The sequence below is a fragment of the Delphinapterus leucas genome, chromosome 6 (genome assembly GCF_059928025.1).
Source record: "Delphinapterus leucas isolate spDelLeu-1000000601 "Yukka" chromosome 6, BTC_Dleu_Yukka2, whole genome shotgun sequence".
Lineage (NCBI taxonomy): Eukaryota > Metazoa > Chordata > Mammalia > Artiodactyla > Monodontidae > Delphinapterus > Delphinapterus leucas.
The window spans coordinates 51,619,214-51,644,745 of record NC_143134.1 but is presented as its reverse complement, the minus strand read 5'-3'; the positions used below and the strand labels follow the sequence as shown (position 1 = coordinate 51,644,745).

The 25,532-nt window shown below is 36.6% G+C and overlaps 1 long non-coding RNA gene and 1 pseudogene across 2 annotated transcripts in view; both read right to left on the bottom strand.

Moving 5' to 3' along the window:
- LOC149748939 (uncharacterized) overlaps positions 1 to 25,532 on the bottom strand; it is an 801,004-nt gene that overhangs the window by 9,721 nt on the left and 765,751 nt on the right. The window lies entirely within an intron of this gene.
- On the bottom strand, positions 22,396 to 23,926 carry LOC111163149 (non-selective voltage-gated ion channel VDAC3 pseudogene; annotated as a pseudogene).

Below are 25,532 nucleotides of genomic sequence, written 5' to 3'. Positions count from 1 at the left end.
AAATTAAGCAAAAATAATGGGATGCAGAAAATAACTGAGTTATAAGCTATGTACATCTACACTGATTAAAATAAACAACCACACAGTGACTCAATACACACACACACACACACACACACACACACACACAAAAACATACACACACAGAAGCTTAAAGTGTATAGGCCTACAGAAAGTAAGTTAGCTAATGCCTCATTTTATCTAGAATGGTGAATGGAAGAGAAAAGAAGGATATTTTCTTACTCCTTAGTCCAAGGAGAAAATCTGGTAGAATCTACCAAGGCAAGAAAATTATCTGTGATCAAGTTCCATAATTGTTAAAATGAGAATGAGAGTATTATTAGGGTAATGCTAGCTGCTATAATAATTAAGTCAAGTCCCCAAATTTCAGAGGCTTAATAGAATAGAAATTAGTTTTCCACATAGTATCAAACTTAAAACAGTGGGCAGTTAACATTATCCTCTGCTAAGATTGACAGATCTTGATTCTTTCCATCTTGGGGCTTCACTATTTTTAATATATAGTTCTCTCAAGGTTGTTTAATGTATAAAACTTCCAAGAAAAAGTAACATGAGAGTCAGTGTATGAGGTGTTTATAAGGCAGACCTAGTAGAGAGCCACTACTCGGTAGACTATATGACTAATCCTAACTACCAGAGGTTGGAAAATGTGGACTAGGTGAATGTCTGGAAAAAGGAGGAAACAAACAAGGCAAATAAATAATCTGATAGCAGTTCCTTTCACTTTTGTTGGAAAAAATCAAAGAATATAGTGCCTATATAATAAGCTCATTATCTCATAAGCATTTCTTTTTAATTTTACCTGTCCCTCTAATATTAAATGCCTCATAAGTATAATACTTCGTTATTATTATTTGGTTCTAATTAGGATAGCTATTTTTGTAACCATTGTTGGGAGGGAGCGGGGGAAGACACAGCAAAAGGACAATTTACTTAATAAAATTGAAAACAAATAGATTATGCCCTTTTGATTATAAAATCACTGAAAAGGGAGGAGTTCTGAACTCACTGACCTTCACGGTCCTTTTGGAACTGAAATATGTTTGTCCTTGATTTGTTAATATTCTGCCATATTTAATTCTCTCTTAACACATATTCTGTGTATTGCATCTCAGCATGATTTCTAATTTTTTATTATGTACACACTTGGATGGTAACGATGACATAAAAGCCGCTCAAAGGTATATTGAATGTTTACACTTGTTTCATTTTTAAATCCAAAAAGATAATCTGTTTTAAATGCATCCATGTCACATTGTAGTTGCCAAGATTTTTGAAGCATGCTCAACTAAAATTTGACAAAAGAAGTTACCAAATTGGTGATTAGAAATTCAAAGACAGGATTAATTTTGTTCAATAACTTATGTTTTATGTGCTAGATATTTTCAACTTTTGCAACTCATATGTTTTTACAGTCTAAAAAATGAGGGCTGTCACTGTGGCCTATACAATGTTACCTTTCCCTATAATAGAAGTGTGACTAGTACACAGACACTGACTCAATTACTGATGTTTATGTAAGTTTTTGTGATTTTATATACTTCTAAAAATTATGATTGATATTACTCTTAATATAAGTGCATGTAAAGATTACTGAAAACAGAGCAAGATTTGGAGTTAGCAAGACAAGTTTGAATCTTGTTTCTACTTTAGGTTGCACGCATTTGAGTGTTTCTTAGACTCCCAGGATTATTACTTTACTGTCAGACTTCGGTTGCTGAATTATGAGCCTCTTATAGATGAAGTTACGTGACCAAGGTATAGTTCCTACTGATAATAAAATACCCTCGTCGAACACCTAATATGTACCAGAACAATTTTGCCTGGTGCTTTATCTAATCAGCTCATTTAAATTTATAATTATCTTATGAAGAAGGTAATGGTTCACTTAAGATAAGCAGTTAATATATAGCGGGGGATTCCAAAAAAGCTGAGAGGGCCAGAGTGAGACAAAAGAGAGGTATTAAATACAGAATAATAAACACCTAGCAGATTAAAGGTATCTCAGGAATTCCCAGCTAGAGTTTCCATCCGCCGCTATGTGGTTAAGGAAAAGAAGGAGAAGTGCTGGTAAGATGCTAAGTGTAGGATAAAAGCAGGATTTGCTTTGAACCTTCCTGGACCGTGATCATGGAAATGATGAATTTGGCAAATAAAGAGTGGTATATACTAGTAAAACAATTATTCTTGAAGAAGTGTGTTTGTGGGAGGTTGCTGGAAAGGGGAGTGTATAGGTGGATAGGGTTTTACTAAATTAACCACATAAACCTACTTAGTTTTCCTTGTAGAGTGTTGGTAAAGGAAACTAGTGTCCATTCTACCTATTTCTTAGGTCAAGTTCCCTGGGAAGAGTCAAAATCAGACAAAGGGATTAGCCGAACTGTAATGCAGTTGCAACAAATTCCTCAGGCGATCTAGTTAGGATGGCCCCCAAATTGAGGCAAGGTGACAGGGCCTTTGTCCCTCAATGGAGGCCAGTCACTGACTGCAGCCATCCCCCAGGGTGGGAATGGCAGCAGTACAGCATAATATTTTCTACAGTGGGTAGATTTCCTACTGTAAAAAAGTCAAAAAAATCCTTAATCCAAATGAAAATTTCAGACATTTACCGCAAAATAATCAAAAAGCAAGAGGAGAATTAAGTTATATAAAGGACCTGAGAAAATGGTAGGAAATAACTAAAGTTAATATTATTTAATAAGACTCAGATGAAATGTATTCAGATGATGGAAATAAAGTAGATCGCCTTGTCAGATATTTGTAATACTATGTGAATTCGGGGATTGTTGAGTTTCTTACGATGAAATAAAAATATGTGGATTTGTAATTTCATGCATTTGGTGCATGAAGTATCCCAAGTTTGAGATAATCATTTCCCCAAGCTCTTTTCAGTTTCAACAAAACTACAACCACCCAAGTCACTTTGGATACAAAATTTCTGAGAAGACAAAGATTTGCTATGCTCCAGCCCCAGAAAGGAAATCAACTGAGCTGGAAAAGAGGGACTCAAAGACTTGAGATGATCATAGAGAGTGAAGTAGCAACCAGGTTATGAAGGACTTTGTTAGGCAGAGAAAAGGTTTTGGATTTTGTTCAGTGGGGTGATTGATTGATAGAGCTGCTCAAATGGGTTTCTGAGAGCTGATCACTAAATTTTCATGAGTATTGTGAGCCTGTTTTTAAACATCATCCACACTCAAGGTTAAATTAGTTAAATTATTTAAATTTACAACTCAATGAATCATTTTGGAAACAAAGGCAATCAAAGCTCTCCACTGCCTAAACTATTTTGCTATAGTTTTCTATTATCACAGTGGACATTTTACAACTATTGTATCTATATGGTGGACACACAATGCAATGGAGTGCTACTGCACACCTCTTTCCAGCTCCACATTCAGTGATAATCACATGACGATGCTAGCTGGAAACTGGTGGGAGTTTTGAAACAAAGGAAATCATTAAGCTAATCACTACAAAACAGAGATTTTTTTTTTCATTTCCCCAGAGAGCTGGTTGCTTAACATTTATCAACAATTAATCTAATTCTAACTGAGATAAGAAAATAAAGATTTTTAAAATATCTAATTGAAATAAGAAAAGTAATTTTAGCAAGACAGTGGTATAATTAAACTTTGTTTTGTTTGCTTTTTTATTTTTATTTTTTTTTTGGTTTTATGTTTAAGATAACTCTGGCTATTGCGTAGAGAAAAGACAAGAGAAGCAAGGGAGAAAGTTAGTTAGGAGGTTAGTGGGATTTTGTTATAGTCACGTATGCTGGTCTCAATGAAGCAAAGAGAATGAATTAGAAGTAGGACAAATATTGTTGTCAGACTTGAGGAAGAGAGAAAAGGATCCAGGATGACTGTAATATTCTGGCTTGAACAGTGTGTTCCTGATGGTGCAATTTACTATGACCATAAAAACCAGAGGAAGAAGGAGTAACAGAGAGCTGGTGACAGGAGTGAAGGAAGAAACAGTGCAGTTTTGAACATGCTAAATTTGAGGTGCATTTTAAATATCCAACTTACATAGCCTGGAGCATCATGCCAGGGAGTTAAAGGAACATCAAAAGCATTGAGAGCCTTGGGACTGCATGAGATCACCAAGGAAAGAGGGTGACAAAAGAGTAAACATCCTACATCAATGTCTTTATGACTCTGACACCTCACATTTCTGCTTTTCGCTTGATGTTGACAGAATGTCTTAAAGCATTCCTACTTTTTTAATCCTCCATGGACAAAATAAAGCAAGGCCTAAATGCTGTGGTCTCTGTTTTACTTTGGTGAGTTTTAGCCATATACTAGCTAACTAACTCTCTTCCTTTCAATCCTGGATTATTTCAAAAGTCCTCAGTATTACAAGAATTTTCCCTAATGGGTGTGTAGCTGCAAAGAGAGGTAACTCAGTGATCCAAAGACAAAATCCACTGACAAATTTTGTATAGACAAGAAGAAGAGATAACAAACCACCTTGATGACAATCATGATGATTATTCTTTTCAGTTTCTCCTTTATAGAATAACCTCTTTAGGATTCCAGAATCATTGTCAACTGTAACTGATTGATTCCCTTGATTCCAGTTGTTCTCTCAGCAAGTGTCCTAGCCTGTGCCAGTTCCTTGGAAAATACATGCATAAAAGCCCAAGCATTAGGCAAACTTCCCTTGCATTAAGACCTAACCATCCCTGCCAGAAGTCAGTAATAATCTGACATATACTACAGACTTCAATTGTACAGAGAACATATTGTAAAATATATATTTCCATATTCTAATATTTGCAGATCTTGAGACAGACATCTTTAAATTTTATGACTGTCACAGACACAAATGTCCAGATGTTAAGTTTTAAAACAGATCCAAAGCATCATACCTATACCAGAGTCCTCAATGTCTGACCAAGTCATGGAAGCAGCTTGAACATCAGCTAATGAAATTTGCTATTTGAAGCAAATACAGAACTTACTGTTTGCAAAGGTGAACATTTGGAAAGATCTAGCTTTCCTACATATAACCAACCTGTTTGGTTTTGAATGCTAAGTTCTTACTAAAATTCTAAGTCTGTACAATACTACAAAGCTTCAGTAATCAAAACAGTGTTGTGCTGGCACAAACACAGACATATGGATCAATGGAACAGAATAAAGAGCCCAGAAATAAACCCACACACCTACGGTCAACTACTCTTCGACAAAGGAGACAAGAATATACATGGAGAAAAAGACAGTATCTTCCGCAGGTGGTGCCTGGAAAGTTGGACAGCCGCATGTAAATCGATGAAATTAGAACACACCCTCACACCATGCACAAAAATAAACTCAACATGGCTTAAAGACTTAAACGTAAGACGTGACACCCGAAAACTCCTAGAAGAGATCATACGCAAAACATTCTCTGACATAAATCATACCAATGTTTTCCTAGGTCAGCCTCCCAAGGCAATAGAAATAAAAACAAAAATAAACAAATGGGACCTAAGCAAACGTACAAGCTTTTGCACAGCAAAGGAAACCATAAACAAAACAAAAAAAAAACTACGGAATGGGAGAAAATATTTGCAAACCATGCAAACGACAAGGGCTTAATTTCCAAAATATACAAACAAACAGCTTATACAACTCAACAACAAAAAATCAACCCAATTGAAAAATGGGCAGAAGACCTAGACATTTCTCCAAAGAAGAAATACAGATGACCAATAGGCACATGAAAAGAGCTCAACAGCACTAATTATTAGAGAAATGCAAATCAAAACTACAATGAGGTACCACCTCACACCAGTCAGAATGGCCATCTTTAAAAAGTCTACAAATAACAAACACTGGAGAGGATATGGAGAAAAGGGAACCCTCCACTGTCGGTGGGAATGTAAGTTGGTGCAGCCACTACGGAAAATAGTATGGTGGTTACTCAAAAAACTAAAAATAGAATTACTATGTGATCCAGCATTCCCACTCCTGAGCATATATCTGGAAAAAACCATAATTCAAAAAGATACATGCACCCCTATGTTCATAGCAGCACTATTCACAATAGCCAAGACATGGAAACAAACAACCTAAATGTCCATCAACAAATGAATGGATAAATAAGATGTGTACATATATACAATGGAATATTACTCAGCCATAAAAAAGAACAAAATAATGTCATTTGCAGCAACATGGATGCAATTAGAGGTTATCATACTAAGTGGGTAAGTCAGAAAGAGGAAGACAAATACCATATGCTTTCACTTATATGTGAAATCTAAAATATTTCACAAGTGAATCTAGCTATGAAACAGAAACAGACTCACTGACATAGAGAACAGAGTTTCCAAGGGGGAGGGGAAGTGGGGAGACATGGACTGGGAGTTTGGGGTTAGTAGATGCGAACTTTTACATATAGAATGGATAAAAAACAACATATTGCTGTATAGCACATGGAACTATATTCAATATCCTGAGATAAACCATAACGGAAAAGAATATTCAATAAAATGTGTATATGTATATCTGAATCACTTTGCTGTACAGCAGAAATCAACAAAACATTGTAAATCAACTATATTTCAATTAAAAAAATAAAATTCTAAGTCTGTAAAATAAAGTCCTTATAAACTAAGAAGTTAAACCTTAAATCAGTTTTCTAAGCCATATATGCCTATATGGAAATGTGCTATCTACCAACTAATTTTTTTTATTATTATTTTAGCCAAGAAACAGAGCTAAGCCCAATACTCCCAAATGCATCTATATACCATATATTAGGTATCTCCCAACACTTCATTTTAACAAATGCCGATTTATATGCTAGCATTCCTTTCACTATGCTTTGATTGTGACAATCTTCTGCATTTTGCTAAGATTGTATGTACCTGCTTCGATAGCTATTCTTTTCCTTTGAAAATTAAAATTCATCAGAAAATTTCCTATATTATTAATTTTTATTTCTTTGTCTTTTCTTTAACTTTTTGGATGCTCATATATCCCAAAATAGCACAACTTAATAAAGTCTATCTTTATAAATCACCACTTAAATCTCAAAAATAATCATAATTGATTAACTGGGAAAAAGAAAATAAAAGACATTCCAAATACTCAGAGCTTTCAATGACATGCCTTGAGTTTTCAATGAAGTTTGATATAAAAACTGAAAAGAGCTGAATTTTTCTACGTAATGAAATGAATTTTTTTTCTAAGCTTCTGAACTTCCCATCCCTGAAAATAAAGCCTTGGTTAGCATCTGCCAAAGGAACTTTGGAGGACATTTCTTCACTGGCTGGAGAGAGTCTACTTTTTCATCTCTATTTATCAGTGTACAGATGAGGAAAAACTTAACCAGTTCACTTCTGTATTTCCTTTAATATTTTCTTTGGAAGGGAAAGAGGCAAGAAACCTCATCCTATGAGATCCTATGACCTCATCCTATGGATCCTCATCTCACAGGATCCATAGGATCCTATGAGATCCTATGTACTTAATGGAGATGAACTACAAATTTTGCTCTGAGCTTTCTGGCAGCAAACATGAAAAAGCAGCATAACACAAAGTCTAACATGATTTATAAGTTCCATAATTCCATGGACCAACCCATTAGATAAAAATAAATTATATGTATATAACTTATTTATATATAATATAAATATATAAATATATAAAATATATTATAAATATATATTGTAAATATATATTTAAATGTATATTGTAAATATAGATCGTAAATATATATTTTATATATATATATATATGTATATGCATTCCTGCCTCAAGACACTGAAAGTTTTCCCAAGTGTCTTTAATTAGAGACAGAAGTGTAAGTTAAAAAATATTGTATTCAAAATGTCTTTATAGTAAATATCAAAAAAATTCCAAGGGTTGCTCCTAAAGCAATATTAAGTCTAGAAAGGTAAAGCACTAAGACATTTTCATAATTTGTTAAGAAAAGGTTTGAGTATCAGTTGTTCAAATTTCCAGATTTTATGAAATATTTTAGACAAAAGAAGACCATAAATGTTTAACTGTACTCAGTCTGATTTTTATTCTGCATATTTTAGTGTAAATATAAAGAATCTTTTAATTTGGAGATAATGAAAACTTTCTGTATAATTTGTTCACTTCCCTTAACTTCTCTCTACCCTTGCTTTACCTCCAGTCTATAAAATCAAAGAAAACATTTTTCATTATATTTGTGCTTTATTTACCTGTGCTTTGAGTCCTTGGATATGCAAGAGAATGCAGCAATGAGATTGCTGCATGGAGAATCCAATTCAGTCTTTAAAATATTTGAAACAATTTAAAGAGTAAACAGGAAGAGTCTGTGGCAGTAACATCACATTTCAGTGTTGCTCAGAATGAAGAAAAGCTGGGAGTTCTGCAGAGTCAACAGTCACAACAGAGAAGGAAGCACTGAACCTGAGTTAGTACTAGCTTTAGAATTCTATTATTTAATATTCACTAAGGGTATTCCAAAAATGTCAGGGCCTGCCCTTTAAACTTTTATTGTGCATCTGTGCATTTTCTGCCCTTTTAAAGCCCTGATTCACTAACTTTTTAAGCCAGTGGTGAAAATATTTCTAGTTTCCACTGAGACATATTGGGGGAAAATGGCATTTAATAGTAATTAGATGAAGAATATTTCAGTTAGAATCAAAAGGAAGTTCTGGGAACTTTTCTAAAGGAGTAGACACACAATGAGCTGGAGAAGCAGGAAGTCTGGTGGTGTAATTCAGCCTAAGTCTGAAGAGCTGAGAAGCAGGAGCTCCTGTGCTTGGAGGCAGGAGAAGATGGATGACATCCCAGCTCAAGGAAAAAGAGAGGGGATTCACCCTTCCTTCTTTCGTGTTTTCTTTTTTCCATTCAGGCCCTCAACAGACTGATGCTACCACCCACATTGGCGAGGGCAGATCTCCTTTATTCAGTCTACTAAATCAAATGGTACTCTCTTCTGGAAATACCCTCACAAACACACCCAGAAATAAAGTATTATCTGGGCATCCCTTAGCCCAGTCAAGCTGACATAAAATTAACGGTCACAGGAAGGGCGCATGTAAATTGAAGATGGTTAACTGATGCTTTGACTTTTCTGTGATCCATGGTAAAACTTGGGAAGTTGTGCTATCTTAGATAGTAGGTTGCCTATCAGATTATTAACTATTCAACTAAAATAAAAATCATTATTGAGTTTTGCAGACCTGAGTAAGCCTCTCAAACAATGGTTATGCCATAATATAAAAAGTGATGAAGTTAAACATTTTAGAGCAGTTTTTATAGTGATTTATTTGATTTCTTAGGCCTTTTGTTTTGTGCTCTACTTATTTCTACTTATTTAAATCTCTCCTTTCAGTGATAATAGTTATCTTATTTACTCAGAAACAAAACAAACAAAAAACCCAAGGTAGTAGAAATACTGAAAACCAGAAACTGTATTAGAAATAATAGGAAGGAATATCAAGTACAAGCATAAGCACATATATAATTGTTAAAGGTCTATTTTTATCCAACTAATAATTGCTTTCCATGTCAAACTAATACTAAAAAATATAATGTGCGGGCTTCCCTGGTGGCGCAGTGGTTGAGAGTCCGCCTGCCGATGCAGGGGACACGGGTCCGAGCCCCGGTCCGGGAAGATCCCACATGCCGCGGAGCGGCTGGGCCCGTGAGCCATGGCCGCTGAGCCTGCGTGTCCGGAGCCTGTGCTCCGCAGTGGGAGAGGCCACAACAGTGAGAGGCCCGCGTACCGCAAAAAAATAAAATAAAATAAAATAAAAAATAATTTGTGGGAAAAGAGCACAGATAGGTAATATCCATTTAGTAAATAGAATCAATATGGCCTTCCTGTGAGAAATTCTTTAGTTATATGATTTAAAACAAAACTAAACTAAAATGAAATAAATCAAAAATTAAGTAAATTAAAAAAAAACTGTAAGAGGGAGAAGAGGAGTGTCAATGCTGGTACAGTGTCTTAATTCAGTAGTAGGTAAGCTATAGCACATGGGCCAAGGTTGACCCACCACCTCTTTTTGTACAGCTATGGAGCTGCAAATGGCTTTTATATTTTTAATTGGTTTCAAAAATATAAAAAACCTAAATATTTCATGATGTGAAAAATAGATAAAATTTAAATTTCAATGTTCATAAAGCTTTTTTGGAACACAGCCACAGCTCATTCATTTACGTATGGTCCATGGTTTCTAGGCTGCTACAACAGTGGAATTGAGAAGCTGTGATAGGGTGTATATGTCCCACAAAGCAGGACATATACACTGACTGGGCCTTTGCAGGAGAAATTTGTCTATTCCTATTTTAATTCAGAGACTTGCTAATTATTACCTGTTTGAAGAATATTAATGGGTATGTGTTTATATCACATTAGTAAAGTTATGGTAAAATATTTAATACCTATTATATATAATATGCATGGATATAGTATAAACATGAGTATATATATATATTTAGTCCTTACTAATTGTCATGTACTGTGCATATTACGTGCCTATCTCATTTAGTTCTCCCAGGCAATATATGCAATATTTGAGTTATTTCACTTAACCCCTGAAGTAGCCATGCAAGGATGTGCTAGAGTTAAACCCATTTAACAAATGCAAATACTGAAATTCACATAGACTATCTGGTTTCCAGAGTCAAACATCTGGAACTCAAGCCCCATTTAATCTAACTCCAAATTTCATACTCTTATTCACTGCTACAACTTTATGTTTAGTTACATATTTATATAAATTAAAATTTATACACAAATGCTAAGACATCAAAGTCTAAAGTAATTATGCAGCATATTTATTTTAATTTCAATTTAAATATATCTTTTGCTGTTTCAAGAAAATCTTAAGGACAGCAATAAATAATGTATTTAATGTTGCCAGATAGAGCCTACTACCGCAGACAAAGGCAGTTTCATAGAGGGCCAATATATTTTTCTCTTTTTCTCCTGGAATATTTTCTATCTAAGCAGAGTGAGTAGCCACAGAGAATATCACTCATTCTATGAACTTCCAGGGAATAGTCCTAATAACACTTGTGAGATAGTAGATGAAAACTGAAGGAGGAAGGGAACTGAGGGAATAGTAAGCAGAGGAAAATTGGCCATCTGCTTACCAGTCTGAAATTAGTCCAGTTTTTCTCCAGCTAAATTCATACAAATTAAGTTCAAATGATTAAATTGTACCAAGTGGAGATTCATAACCTTCCTAATTCTGTGAATCAGGAATTAATTATTGGTGGGAATATTCATCAAGACTGTCCTGACCCACAAAAGGCTCTTCTCCAGCCATTCTTTTAAATATGTTCCTAGGGGGGAAAACGTCTCATTCTGGATCTTGGGTTGTAACTGACTTAGAATAGAATTAGAATATCTGAAGGGATTCTAATAAAAATTTAACCTGTAAAACCACACATTATTTGAGACTAAAACACCTTGTGACAAATTTACTAAAGTGAATTATGTTTTTAAAGGGAAAAGGGAGACACCAGTTAAAGAAAAAAATAATATTCTATATATAAATATAAGATGTAAAGTGTCCATTTTTTTCCTTGATGAATGATATTTAACTTAGTACAAAGAAACTAAAATTTAAGAAATTTCTACATATGCCAGTAACCTTATTAGATGTTTCACTTACGCTATTTTGTATAATTCCTACAGCAGCCCTGTGAAACGTACATTTTTCTCTCATTTAAAAAATTTAAGAAAAGACAAAACAAAAGTAGCTGTTGTAGAGTAAGTCCTTGCTCGTGTTCATTGTTCAGTTCCTTTTCCCCTTATCCATACTGGATAGAGTATTCCTCCTTTCCCCTTGACTTTAGGCGTGGCCATGTAAATTGCTTTGGCAAGTGGAATACTGTATTAGTGAACTGATGACACAGGAGGTTTAAAATATGCTTCAGTTTTTGGCTTTCTCTTTTGTGCTTCTGCCCTTGTCATGAGAAGTTTTCCCTGGCATCTTAATACCCTTCAGCTGAGCCCACAAGCTGACCCAAAGACCATGGGCAAGAAAAACACTTAATGCTGTATGTCACAGATTTTTATGTAGGAAAATATGACTATGAAAAATTGGTGATGGGATGATACCATAAAACAAAACAAAACGCACAAATGGGAAAAACTAAAATATGTGCTGTTTTATTTGGAATTAGGTGGGAGGCAGCAAAGAGACTCTCTTACGGGAAGCTGGAAGAATGAGCCCTGTAATAGTGGCAAGACTTTCGGTAAAATTTTAGTTACAGTTATTTAAAAGAGAGAAAATAAAATTTTGAGGCAAAATGTTGAATGTATGAGTTACTTGCTTAAGATACTACAAGAAAGTGATGAGCTCATTAAAGAACAAAATAAAACAAAAACTAGCCAGTTGGCAAGCGAAACTTAAGAATAGAGAGCTCAAAGATTGCATGGCTGGAGAAAGGAACTGTCGGTCTTCAAATCAAAGGTGTATCCTAACCAAGATGGCCGTAATCTTCCCCTCAGCTTCACTAAACTTTAGGGAGCTTTCTTCCGATGGTAGGTCCCCTGCCTCCCTTATTTTAGGGCATTTACTTCAGAAAACTTTCTATTGTAAACTCTTTCTCTGCCCTTTTGAGAGGTAAATATTCTCCCAGCCTCTTGCCAGTTGTACAATACAAAAAGGTTTTTCTTATGTAAAGCAATTATACTCCAATAAAGATGTTAAAATAAATAAATAATTCATTCATTCATTTTTAAAAATAGAATTTTCTCTACCTAAATTATGGTGAACCATGGAAGGAACTTAAATAAGTCCATTACATTTTTTTAAAAAGTTATTATGAAGATAATATATATTTGATTTTATTCAGTAAATGTGTACCTAAAGACACCATTAGATTGAATTTTTGTAAGCCTAATAAAAATGTAAATCCATTAAAAAAAAAAAGACCTGGGAGCCACCCCTTTGAAATACAGTCATCAAGGATAAGAGTGCTCCTACCTCCCAGTCCCAGTGGAAAGGTAGGATAGTGTCTTCAAGGGGCGTCAGTTAGCAAACACAGATGGCCTAATCATAGAGAAAAACATCTGCAAACTCAGGAACAACTCAATGTGATGGCACATCCCACTGACCAATCTCCTTCCTTAATGTCCTCTAGTCCTCTTCCACTAGATCACTCACCTCAGCACTTAAAAATACATTCACCTTGAGTTCAGTCTCTTTCCTCTGCGCCAATAATCTTAACTAAGTCTTCCTGTTTTTTTTAACTTTGTCCAGTGTCATCTTTCTTTGACAGTCCATTGAAGAACAGCCTCAGATAAAGGACAGCTACTCACTCTGAGCATTACAGTAAGACATGATCTCAGAGCAAAGACTAAATCAAGCCTGTGGCTGTGACATTCTTTGTTAAAACCTCTGAAAGGTGGAAGATGCATCTAGTAGATCTTCTAAGCCAACAAGACTCCTAGGAAATGTAGGGTCATAAGCCCATAGGATCCTGATGTATACAAACCTCTAGTAACTAAGGAGAGAGAGAGAGGTATTTTGTAAAACTATTTTAGAGGTGACATTTGGCACATGGATTTGACTGGAATCAAATACATAGAAATTCAGAATGTTTCAAGAGAGTTGTACTAGCAAAGGCACCTCCTGCCTGCACTAAAAGAATATGAGATTTTTGAGATATTAAAAGACATTCAACAGGAAGCTGACCAAGAAATCTGCTCGATGCCCTTTTCAAAAATGGCCAAGGAGAATGATGCAAAGGAGAAAATCCCAGAGAGTGGAGTCAAGAGCTAGAGAGAACAATCGACTGAACTGAACTGAAGCTTAGTCAAGGTACATTTCCTATCCCCAGGGTACAGGATTCTGGCAATATTTGCTCGTGAGGATCTCAGAATTGCTGTAGACTCATAACTTCTATTTGCCTCCTTTTCTTTCCATTTCGAGTTAGGGGTGTTTATTGGGTTATCCTGCCCTTTTCTACCATCACATGTTGGGTGCATGGGATGGGAGGGGTGCAGACAATTTATCTAGCTCTCCAGATCCATAGGCACTGCATCTGGACCTCGTTGAGCCCGATGCCGTGTAAAAATGGGACTATGGGGATGTTTTGAAGAGGAATTTCGTGTTTTTCACATGGGGAAATGGAGTGAATGGATATTTGTGACCAAAAGGAAGCTGGAGTTGTAGCAGCAATAAAGACACCCCACTCCAATCTCCTGATTATGGGGAGGGTGAATGTGATGCTGGATTATATGCAGATGACTATGAAATGACAAGTGGTCTGTTTGAAATGGGTTGATGACCTTGGGGTGACATCTGTCCCAGTCAGAGGAGCTCAGGGGTATTGAGGAAGTTCCAGTTTTACATATGTATCTCTTAATAGCATCTAAACTTTAAAAACTTTCACTTTACTCACTAAGTAACAGAATCCTCAAGAGAGATAAAGTATAATGTTCATTATTAATAAATGATTTAAAATATTATTCTACTTGCATGACAACATGTTTTAATTAGGTTGAAATTGCATACTAATTGGTAAATCTAAGTTGAGTAGAGTCTCCTTGGAAGCCTACATTTACTTTTACACAGTGTTTTAGATAGTTTTATCTATTTGCATGTTTGAAGGAACTTGTGTTAAAATCTGATCTTAATATTGTACATATGATCACCACAACTGGTTAATACCTGTAAGGGAAAGAGTACCGAATTAGGAATGAGATGTGCTACTTACCACCTCTATGGCCTGGAACATGCATTTAACTTCCCTGAACATCAGTATCATTTTCTATAAAATGGGGCTGATATTAAATGTATTGTAGAGTTAGTGTGAAATTAATTGCTGCTATAGTATATGCATAGTTTCTATTGAACAGTAAGCTCTCAGAGATTTAATTTCATACCTGTCCCCCTGTGAACACCCACACACAATTTTTCCTCAATGCATAAGAAATTGTTTATCTGACATGAAATACAAAGTTGGAATTTTTAAATGGATCTGTGGGCTTAGGACACAAAATGCTCAACTCCATTCACTCTTAATTTTCAGCCTGTCATTTTCATAGTGCTGGTCAATCACATCAGAACTAGTTGTTCTATTCTATGGCTACTTCTCTTCTTAATCATGGTGGCTTAGAAGACCAAAATATTAGAAAATCAAATTAATTCAAAACAGCAAGTTATTTGAAAATAAAGAGGCTTTAAATTCAGGAGAATGTAAGTCATAGAGGATAGAGGTAGGAGCTGATCTGAACTTGTTAAAACCTTATCTACTGGTATGTCTCCAGATCGCTCCCCTTGTGTTTTGTGTAGCCAGTTGCCACACTGGAGATGGTGCGAGGAGGGTAGATGTAAGGCTTAGCTCCTACAGTGATGCCTATAAAATGACCAGTGGTCTGTCTGAAAAGGGTTGATAATCTTGAGGTAGACATCTCTTCTATTGGAGGGGCTTGGGGAACGCAACTACTTTCAGCTTTTACATCCTCTATCCTGTGCAGGGCCTGCTCTGCTGCCCTGCCCTCTCAATCTGTTGCTCACTACATCTGAGCCTATCTCATTGGAGTATGAGGTTAGACAGGTTTAGATTCAAATCCCAGAACCACTATCCAAATAATCATATAATCTTGTATAAATTTCCTAAAATATTAGAACCTCCCTTCCTTAACTATTAAAGAAATTTAAAAAAAAAATCCAGCTCATAAAATCCACACCTCTTCTCAGATGAAATGAAACAACATGTGTCTGTGATGTAGCATGACAACCTTTAGTTGCCATTCAATAGAAAATAGCTAAATCAGCTTTTATAGCCTCACCTCTTTAAAAAAAAGTCACATATAAACCTGAGGCAAACAATATGTTGAAGGTCCATGTGAAAATTTTATCAGATATCCTTTGGAATTAAGAAACAGAAGGAAATCAGAAATTGACAAAATTCACACCTGGTTCTACCATGAAAGTAGAACAGATTAACTTCTGAGTTACGGGTACACACAAGGGGATCACTTCTACTGAAAGTGTGGTCCTCAGTATTGATTATTTGGATAACAAAGTGAGTTTCATCAGTCTGTTTTAAAATCCTAATATAATTTGTTTGAAAGTGTTTTAAAAGCATTTATTTATGGTGACATTCTAGCTAGAAATAGATAAGATGCTTTTATAAAAAGGTATTCTGTATTAGAGAGCAAATATATCAGCACTAACCTCTTGAGTTAGAACTGAAAAAAGGTACCCAGATAGTTACCATAACCATTGCATTTTAAATGGTCCAGAAATGTATGGTAAGTAGAAGCTTGTAGTAAATGTGTATGAGAGAAGAAATGTAAAGACTTGAATTTTGCCCAGAGCACTTACTGAGACTATTTGGGGAAACAGAGGAAGACCTTTTCTGAGCTTACCAAAAAGTTGTCATAAATCCACATTTTTGTACACATATACTCACATACACACACAATACACATTTTGGTTCCAAGGAATTGAAGTATGGTGGTATGTTATAACAAGAAAAAAATTTAAACTAAGATTTTTTTAATCTCTAATTATTTCCAAGAAAACATTTGAGTCTAGCTTATTAATTAATGTAAATTTATATTAGAGATTGAAGTTTGTCATCTCACGTGGAAAGCTGAAAGGGAGAACAGATCATTAGTTTTCTAACCAACAGTGTTCTGTGTTTAATACAGACTGCTAAAGAAAATAAGCAGCAGCTTTGTGGATTATTCAAAGGCCCAAACTTCAGAAGGAGAGTTTTAAAGTGTTGTACACTGGAAGTAGAAACAAGGAACTGGACATGCTTAAATACCCAAGGTCAGCAAGAGATCAGTTATAGGCACCTTTCAACCTAATCAAGACAGGTTATTCATAGGAATACTCTTTACACTGTGTCAACGATATAAGAGAAAAATATGGATAGAGAAATGTGATGAACAGACTTTATAACTCCAACCACTGTGTTCCTGCCCTTGTATTATCCTCCACCCCCTTGATTGTGAAAGAGACCTGTGACTTGTTTCTATCAACAGAATATGACAAAAGTGATAAGATGTCACTCCCCTGATTAAGTCATGCTATATAAGACTTTATCTTGCCCCCAACTGCTTTCCTTACTGACTTTGAAGGATCAAGCTTATATGAGCTGTATGGTCACAAGGAAATGAATTCTGCCAGCAACCTGAGTGATCTTGGAAGTTCATCTTTCCCCATCGATCCTCCAAATGAGAACCCAGTCCTGGCTGATATCTTGATTGCAGCCTTGCAGAGGACCCAACTAAGCTGTGCCCAGATACTTCACCCAGAGAATCTTTGAGATAATAAATGCATATTGTTCTAAGTCACCAAGTCTGTGGCGATTTGTTACATAGCATAGAAGACTAATATACGGAAATCCATCAATCTTCACAGAACAGCTTGGTGAAGGTAGAGCTTTCTTTGGAATATTGTTTGGTTTAAGGATAACTAATCCCTTTTCAGGTGCCTTAGTAGTACTGGACTACACACTATGCGGAGAGGGCTCATTTAATGCCAAGTAACTATATGAAATGAAGCTCAAACTCCAAATTCAAAAAAATGAAGGCTAAAAGGGGAAACCTATCAGACTGATTATCCAAAGAACTTATGGTTTCACCAACTTATTTTCTGTTGTTTCCTTTTTTTTTTTTTTGCGGTACGCGGGCCTCTCACTGTTGTGGCCTCTCCCGTTGCGGAGCACAGGCTCCAGATGCGCAGGCTCAGCGGCCATGGCCACGGACCCAGCCGCTCCGTGACATGTGGGATCTTCCCGAACTGGGGCACGAACCCGTGTCCCCTGCATCGGCAGGCGGACTCTCAACCACTGCGCCACCAGGGAAGCCCTGTTGTTTCTTTTATTTTTTGTTTTTAATTGTGGTAACATTGGGGTAAAATACAATTTGCCATCTTAACCATTTTTAAGTATACAATGCAGTAGCATTAAGTACAGTACATTCATATTGCTGTGCAGTGTCCAGAGCTCTTCATCTTGCAAAACTGAAACACTGTAACTATTAAACAACTCCCCATTCTTCCCTCTGCCCAGCCCCTGGTAACGACCTTTCTACTTTCTGGGTTGGATTTTTGACTACTCTAGGTACCTCATGTAAGTAGAATCACACAGTATTTGTCTTTTGTGATTAACTTATTTTACTAAGCATACTGTCCTCAAGGTTCGTCTATGTCGTAGCATGTGACAGGATTTCTTTCTTTTTTTAAACCTGAATAATACAGTAACTCCCCTACATATGAACCTTCAAGTCACAAACTTTCAAAGATGCAAACATGCCTTTGCATGTCCAATCATATAAAGTAGTTCACGTGTCTGGCATACATTGTCATGTGCGTGCATCCTCTACAAGTGGTTGTGCTTTTGTGTGCTTTACTGTACAGTACTGTATAGAGTACAGTAGTACTGTATCTTTATTTCGAGCTAGATCTGCAAGAGGACGACTTCATTGAACTCCTTGCTGTGCAACACGAGGAGCTTGCTAATGAAGACCTGATGGAAATGGAGCCCCAGAGAAAGGATGAAGAGAGACAAGAGGAAGAAGTAACTGAAGAGCTGAAGAGATCCACGATGCAGGAAATGGCAAGGGGATTTTCTTTATTTGAGGGGGCATAGGATCTGAATGTAGAACGGTACACGAAGGTTGCAGTAGCCGTTCAGAATGCAATCCAGTGCTACCGCATCATCTGTGATGAGAAAAAAAGAGCAACTACCCAGACATCACTGGATCATTTTTCCAAGAGCATAGAGAGAATTGAACCTAGCAAGGAACCAGAACCTGTGCTGTCAACATTAGGTGTGAATGAAACTAGAGCTTGCCCTCCATCTCCTACTGCTGGTGATCCTTCAGCTCTACCATCTCCCACCTCCTCTCCCTCCTCCAGTCAGTAACTCTTCTTGCCTGTTCACTTGATGCCAGCCCCTGTATGCCAGCTGTTGTACTGTACACTGTACTTTTCAAGGTACAGTACTGTAAGATTAAAAATGTTTCCTTTATTTTTTGTGTTTGTTTTTTATGTATTATTTGTGTGAAAAGTATTATAAACTTATTACAGTACAGTACCCTATAGCCAATTGTGTTAGTTGGGTACCTAGGCTAACTCTGTTGGACTTAAAAACAAGTTAGACTTACGAACTCACTCTCAGAAGGAACTCGTTCATATGCAGGGGACTTACTGTATTCTATTATTTGTATTTACGTTTTGTTTATCCATTCATCCACTGCTGGACAATTAGGTTGTTTCCAACTTTGGGCTATTGTGACTAATTCTGCAATGACTATATAAGTGTACAAATATTTCTTCAAGACTCTTCTTTCAATTATTTTGGGTACATACCGAAAAGTGGGATTGCTGGATCATATGGTAATTCTATTTTTAATTTTTGAGAAACTGCTGTACTGTTTTCCATAGTAGATGTACCATTTAACATTCTCACCAACAATGTACAAGGTTTCAACTTTCTTCATATCCTCACCATTTTTTATTTTCTGTTTTTTGATGGTAGCCATCCTTACGGATATGAGGTGGTATCTCATTGTGGTGCTGATTTCCATTTCCCTAATGGTTAGTGATATTAAGCATCTTTCCCTGTGTTTTTTGGCCATTTGTATATCTTCTTTGGAGAAATGTCTATTAAAGTCTTTTCCTTCTTTTTTTTAATGTATTCCAAATATGATCGGTTTATTTTATTTTACTCTGATGCAAAACCAAAGATTCCATGACCACAAAGAGACCTATATAATACAAGGTCATGAAAAAGTGGTGTGGGATATGCAGGACGTGATGAACAACTGGAGAGTCGGGTCATCTCCTTTGTAACATGACACTACACCATCGCTGAGCAACACATGGAAAATAACACTGTGGAACTGAACTGAAATGTGGCACGAATGTGAAAACTTCCGGGCATGGCTTCAAGCACACCTCCCTTAGGATGGACTCGATATCTAGACTTCAGTGTGGGGAGGATTACAATTCTTTGGAAGAATAAAAAGTTCACACTTTTGCAATTTCACAGAAGAATTTTAAGGCCAAAACATAGTGGGCTCATTTCTCTTCACCTCCAGGGACAAAGTTGATGCTTTACTCAAAACCATGTTAAGAAGAATTACAATCCTGCAGCCTGTGGAACAAAAAACACATTCACAGAAATATAGACAAGATGAAAAGGCAGAGGGCTATGTACCAGATGAAGGAACAAGATAAAACCCCAGAAAAACAACTAAATGAAATGGAGATAGGAAATCTTCCAGAAGAAAGAATTCAGAATAATGATAGTGAAGATGATCCAAGACTTCGGAAAACGAATGGAGGCAAAGATCAAGAAGATGCAAGAAATGTTTAACAAAGGCCTAGGAGAATTAAAGAACAAACAAACAGAGATGAGCAATATAATAACTGAAATGAAAAACACAGTAGAAAGAATCAATAGCAGAATAACTGAGGCAGAAGAACGGATAAGTGACCTGAAAGACAGAATGGTGTAATTCACTGCTGCAGAACAGACTGAATGAAAAGAATGAAAAGAATGAAAAGAAATGAAGACAGCCTAAGAGACCTCTGGGACATTAAACACAACAACATTCACATTATAGGGGTCCCAGAAGGAGAAGAGAGAGAGAAAGGACCTGAGAAAATATTTGAAGAGATTATAGTTGAAAACTTCCCTAACATGGGAAAGGAAATAGACACCCAAGTCCAGGAAGTGCAGAGACAAACCCACAGCAAACATCATACTCAACGGTGAAAAACTGAAAGCATTTCCTCTAAGATCAGGAACAAGACAAGGTTGCCCACTCTCACCACTATTATTCAACATAGTTTTGGAAGTCCTAGCCACAGCAATCAGAGAAGAAAAAGAAATAAAAGGAAGACAAATTGGAAAAGAAGAAGTACAACTGTCACTGTTTGCAGATGACATGATACTATACATAGAGAATCCTAAAGATGCCACCAGAAAACTACTAGAGGTAATCAATCAATTTGGTAAAGTTGCAGGATACAAAATTAATGCACAGAAATCTCTTGCATTCCTATACACTAATGATGAAAAATCTGAAAGAGAAATTAAGGAAACACTCCCATCTGCCATTGCAACAAAAAGAATAAAATACCTAGGAATAAACCTACCTAGGGAGACAAAAGACCTGTATGCAGAAAAGTATAAGATACTGATGAAAGAAATTAAAGATGATACCAACAGATGGAGAGATATACCATGTTCTTGGGTTTGAAGAATCAATATTGTGAAATATTGTGAAAATGACTATACTACCCAAAGCAATCTACAGATTCAATGCAATCCTTATCAAATTACCAATGGCATTTTTTTACCATTGTTACCATTTAGAACAAAAAATACTAAAATTTGTATGGAGACACAAAAGACCCTGAATAGCCAAAGCAGCCTTGAGGGGAAAAAACGGAGCTGGAGGAATCAGACTTCCTGACTTCAGACTATACTACAAAGCTACAGTAATCCATACAATATGGTACTGGCACAAAAATAGAAATATACATCAATGGAACAGGATAGAAAGCCCAGAGATAAACCCATGCACCTATGGTCAACTAATCTATGACAAAGGATGCACGGATATATAGTGGAGAAAAGACATCCTCTTCAATAAGTGGTGCTGGAAAAATGGGACAGCTACATGTAAAAGAATGAAATTAGAACACTGCCTAACACCATACACAAAAATAAACTTAAAATGGATTAGAGACCTAGATGTAAGACTAAGCGGTATAAAACTCTTAGAGGAAAACACAGGAAGAACACTCTTTGACATAAATCACAGCAAGATCTTTTTTGATTCACCTCCTAGAGTAATGGAAATAAAAACAAAAATAAACAAATGTGACCTAATGAAACTTAAAAGCTTTTGCACAGCAAAGGAAACCATAAACAAGACAAAAAGACAACCCTCAGAAAGGGAGAAAATATTTGCAAATGAATCATCATACAAAGGATTAATCTCCAAAATATATAAACAGCTCATGTAGCTCAATATTAAAAAAACAAACAACCCAATCCAAAAATGGGCAGAAGACCTAAATGGACATTTCTCCAAAGAAGACATACAGATGGCCAAGAAAGCACATGAAAAGCTGCTCAACATCACTAATTATTAGAGAAATGCAAATCAAAACTACAATGAGGTATCAACTCACACCAGTTAGAATGGGCATCATCAGAAAATCTACAGACAACAAATGCTGGAGAGGGTGTGGAGAAAAGGGAACCATCTTGCACTGTTGGTGAGAATGTAAATTGATACAGCCACTATGGAGAACAATATGGAGGTTCCTTAAAGAACTAAAAATAGAATTACCATATGACCCAGCAATCCCACTCCTGGGCATATACCCAGAGAAAACCATAATTCAAAAAGACATATTCACCCCAATGTTCATTGCAGCACTACTTACAATAGCCAGGTCATGGAAGCAACCTAAATGCCCATCAACAGATGAATGGATAAAGAAGATGTGGTACATATATACAATGGAATATTACTCAGCCATATAAAGGAACGAAATTGGGTCATTTGTAGAGATGTGAATGCATCTAGAGAATGTCATACAGAGTGAAGTAAGTCAGAAAGAGAAAAACAAATATCGTATATTAACGCATATATGTGGAACCTAGAAAAATAGTACAGATGAACCGGTTTGCAGGGCAGAAATTGAGACACAGATGTAGAGATGGACACCAAGGGGGGGAAGCGGCGGGGGTTGGGGGTTGTGGTGTGATGAATTGAGAGATTGGGATTGACATGTATACACTGATGTGTATAAAATGGATGACTAATAAGAAAAAAAATAAAAAATAAACATACACAGGTTATTTGTGAGTAAAAAAAAAAAAAAACAATTATGAGGTCTCTTTGAACTCCAGAATTCACGGACACCTCTTATAGCAATGGATCATGATTGTTTACTAATAAAGTTCACTTGATATGGACATGCAGAAATTAAAAAAAAAAAATTACTCTGAGGGTGTAAAAAAACAAAACCAAACCACATTAAGCTTCTAGTTCAGATCCCAGCCTGACCTTGTGCCCTCCTGCATTGAAGGTCTTTCCATGGATTAGAGCTGACAGGGTCAGTTTCACTCCTGCTTGAAGGGGCTGAGTATAACGCAGCCAATCAGGCTGGCATTATTCACTTTAGCCGATAGAGAAGTTCTACAATCCAGCTTGTACTTAGCAGCGATGCTGAAATGTGTGTTGTTACTGCCGGTGGTCCACGAGAGGTTTATTGATGTTTCAATCTTCTCATTCACCTTCTGGTAGATCTACCTTCCAAATTCAGTGCCATTGTCCACATGAATGTGCAGCTGGAAGTCTGTGGCCTTGTAACCCAGGGCGAAATTATTGTGACAGTTTGGATTTGGCTGTGTCAAAACTCATCTGATAACCAGCAAGCCAACCTTCAAAGGCCAACACAGCCCAGCCATAGATGGTTGGTCCAGAAAAACTGATACCAACATTACTGCCAAGACTGAAAGAATCCCGTTTATAGGAGGCCTTCAATTTCCCACTCTTCTTTCCTGTGTTCCCTACAAATATGGTATCAAGAGTCAGTTTTGACCCTTCAGCCAACTTATTCTATTCTCCAAAGACATTTCTGTCCCAAGAGTACTGTCTGTGTTCCACTTTTGGGTGAAGGTCAGTCCATAGTTACAAATCTTGTATTTGGTCTCTAGGTTGCCTGATGCTTTCCCTGTATCGTTGTAAGCATGACCAGAAGTAGAAAATTCCACTCCACTACATGACTTGGTTCTCAGATCTATTTTGACCATGCCAAATCCATATCCTTTGTTGAAGACATCCTTGGCAGCCTTTCCTAGGTCATAGTAAGTTGGTGTGTTACACATATCTCCGACGGCAGGGCCCGTCCGCTCAGCCAGGAGAGTCCATCCACTCCACTAGAGCACCACTTAAGGTCTTCTTCAGGCCAACGCCGTCCGCGCCTGTGTAGCCCCACACCCGCGGTATCTGTGCGCTGCGAGCCCCACGCTGCGGCTGTGCCAGAGTGTTGCACCGGGGTCGCGCACCACACACGAGAGCCGGACTAACACCCCCAACTGTCCGAGTGCGCGCGTGCGCGGCAGGGCCCGACCTTTGGCTTCTTTCTTAATTATTTTTGTTGTTGTTGAGTGGTAGGAGTTTTAAAAATATATATTCTGAACATTAACCCCTTATCAGATATATGATTTATAAATATTGTTTCCCATTCCATAAGTTGCTTTTTCACTCTGTTGATTGTGTCCTTTGATGCACAATTTATCTATTTTTCTTTTGTTTCCTGCTCTCTTTTTTAAATCACACAAGTATTCCCCAGTGCTCTAATCCAAGATTCAAAGAGAATGATCATCACACAATGGGATGGATGGAATAGATTCATCAGATGCAGTCACAAGTCCCAGTCTTTCTACCTTTTAGGGATGCTTGTCTAACCTTTTTAGTAAAAGCACTGCTTAAACCCTGTCAAATCTCCGTGAAGGAGATGGGCTTGAATGTATAGTTCTCTACATCCTGCTTATTGGGCTTACCTATAGCTAGAGTTGGGCTATGGGAGCATCTGAGCTCTCTCTTTGGGCCCACCAGACAAAACAAAAAACAAAAGAAAGAAAACCAAAGCAAACAAAAATACTTCCGAAGTATAAAAGACCATGTGTCCAATTTTAAGGATAGATATCGACTATAGCATGGGGAGGCAGTGTACAATGTGGTGGATAATTTTACTGGTGAGGACTGTATCCAAAATAACTGAGTGTTCAGGAAAAAATTGACTAAATATTTCATCTCAGAATTGCTATGATAATTTGGCATATAACTGTAACTACCTCTGAACAAGTGGCCCTGTCAGGAATATGGAGGAGGTGAAAGTTTCTCAAAAAATATTTTAAATTAAAACCAATATACTGGAGTGCTAAAATAACAAAACCTCTTTGTGACCTCAAATAATTCTCTCTCTGGACCTGTTCCCTTACCTGTAAAAAATGATGCTAAATAAATGAGTTGAGTTAATCTGTCCTTTGGTTTGATTCAAAATCAATGAAGTATATGGGAAAAGCAGGGTGCCTACATGATTACATGACTTCATGTACCTCAGAATGGGTTTTGTTTTACATATAATTAAAAGCAAATTATAAGCAAAGAAGATAATTTCAACATCTTACAGAGTTCATGTGGGTGTGGTCATGTGGTTAAACGTGGATGTGAGGGTACTGCACAAGGTAAGCTCCTTACAGTGAATTTACTAAGTTTACATTTCCCATACGGCAAGTTTCTTAAGGGTATTTAAGGCTTTAATGCAAGAAGCATGCGTGACATTACTCTGTTAATATTACAGGAAGTCTTTACTTTCGTATAGCTTATTTTGGCTGTAATAAAATCTGCAACTCACATTTTATATGCAATAAATGTATAGGATCCATTTCTCTCAGGGTCTTTAACAGCTATCTTTACTACTGCAGCAAAATATTTTAGTGAAAATGTGTGATTTGTGGGTGCTAAACATGGAGATGAGGTTGGAGGGACACAGT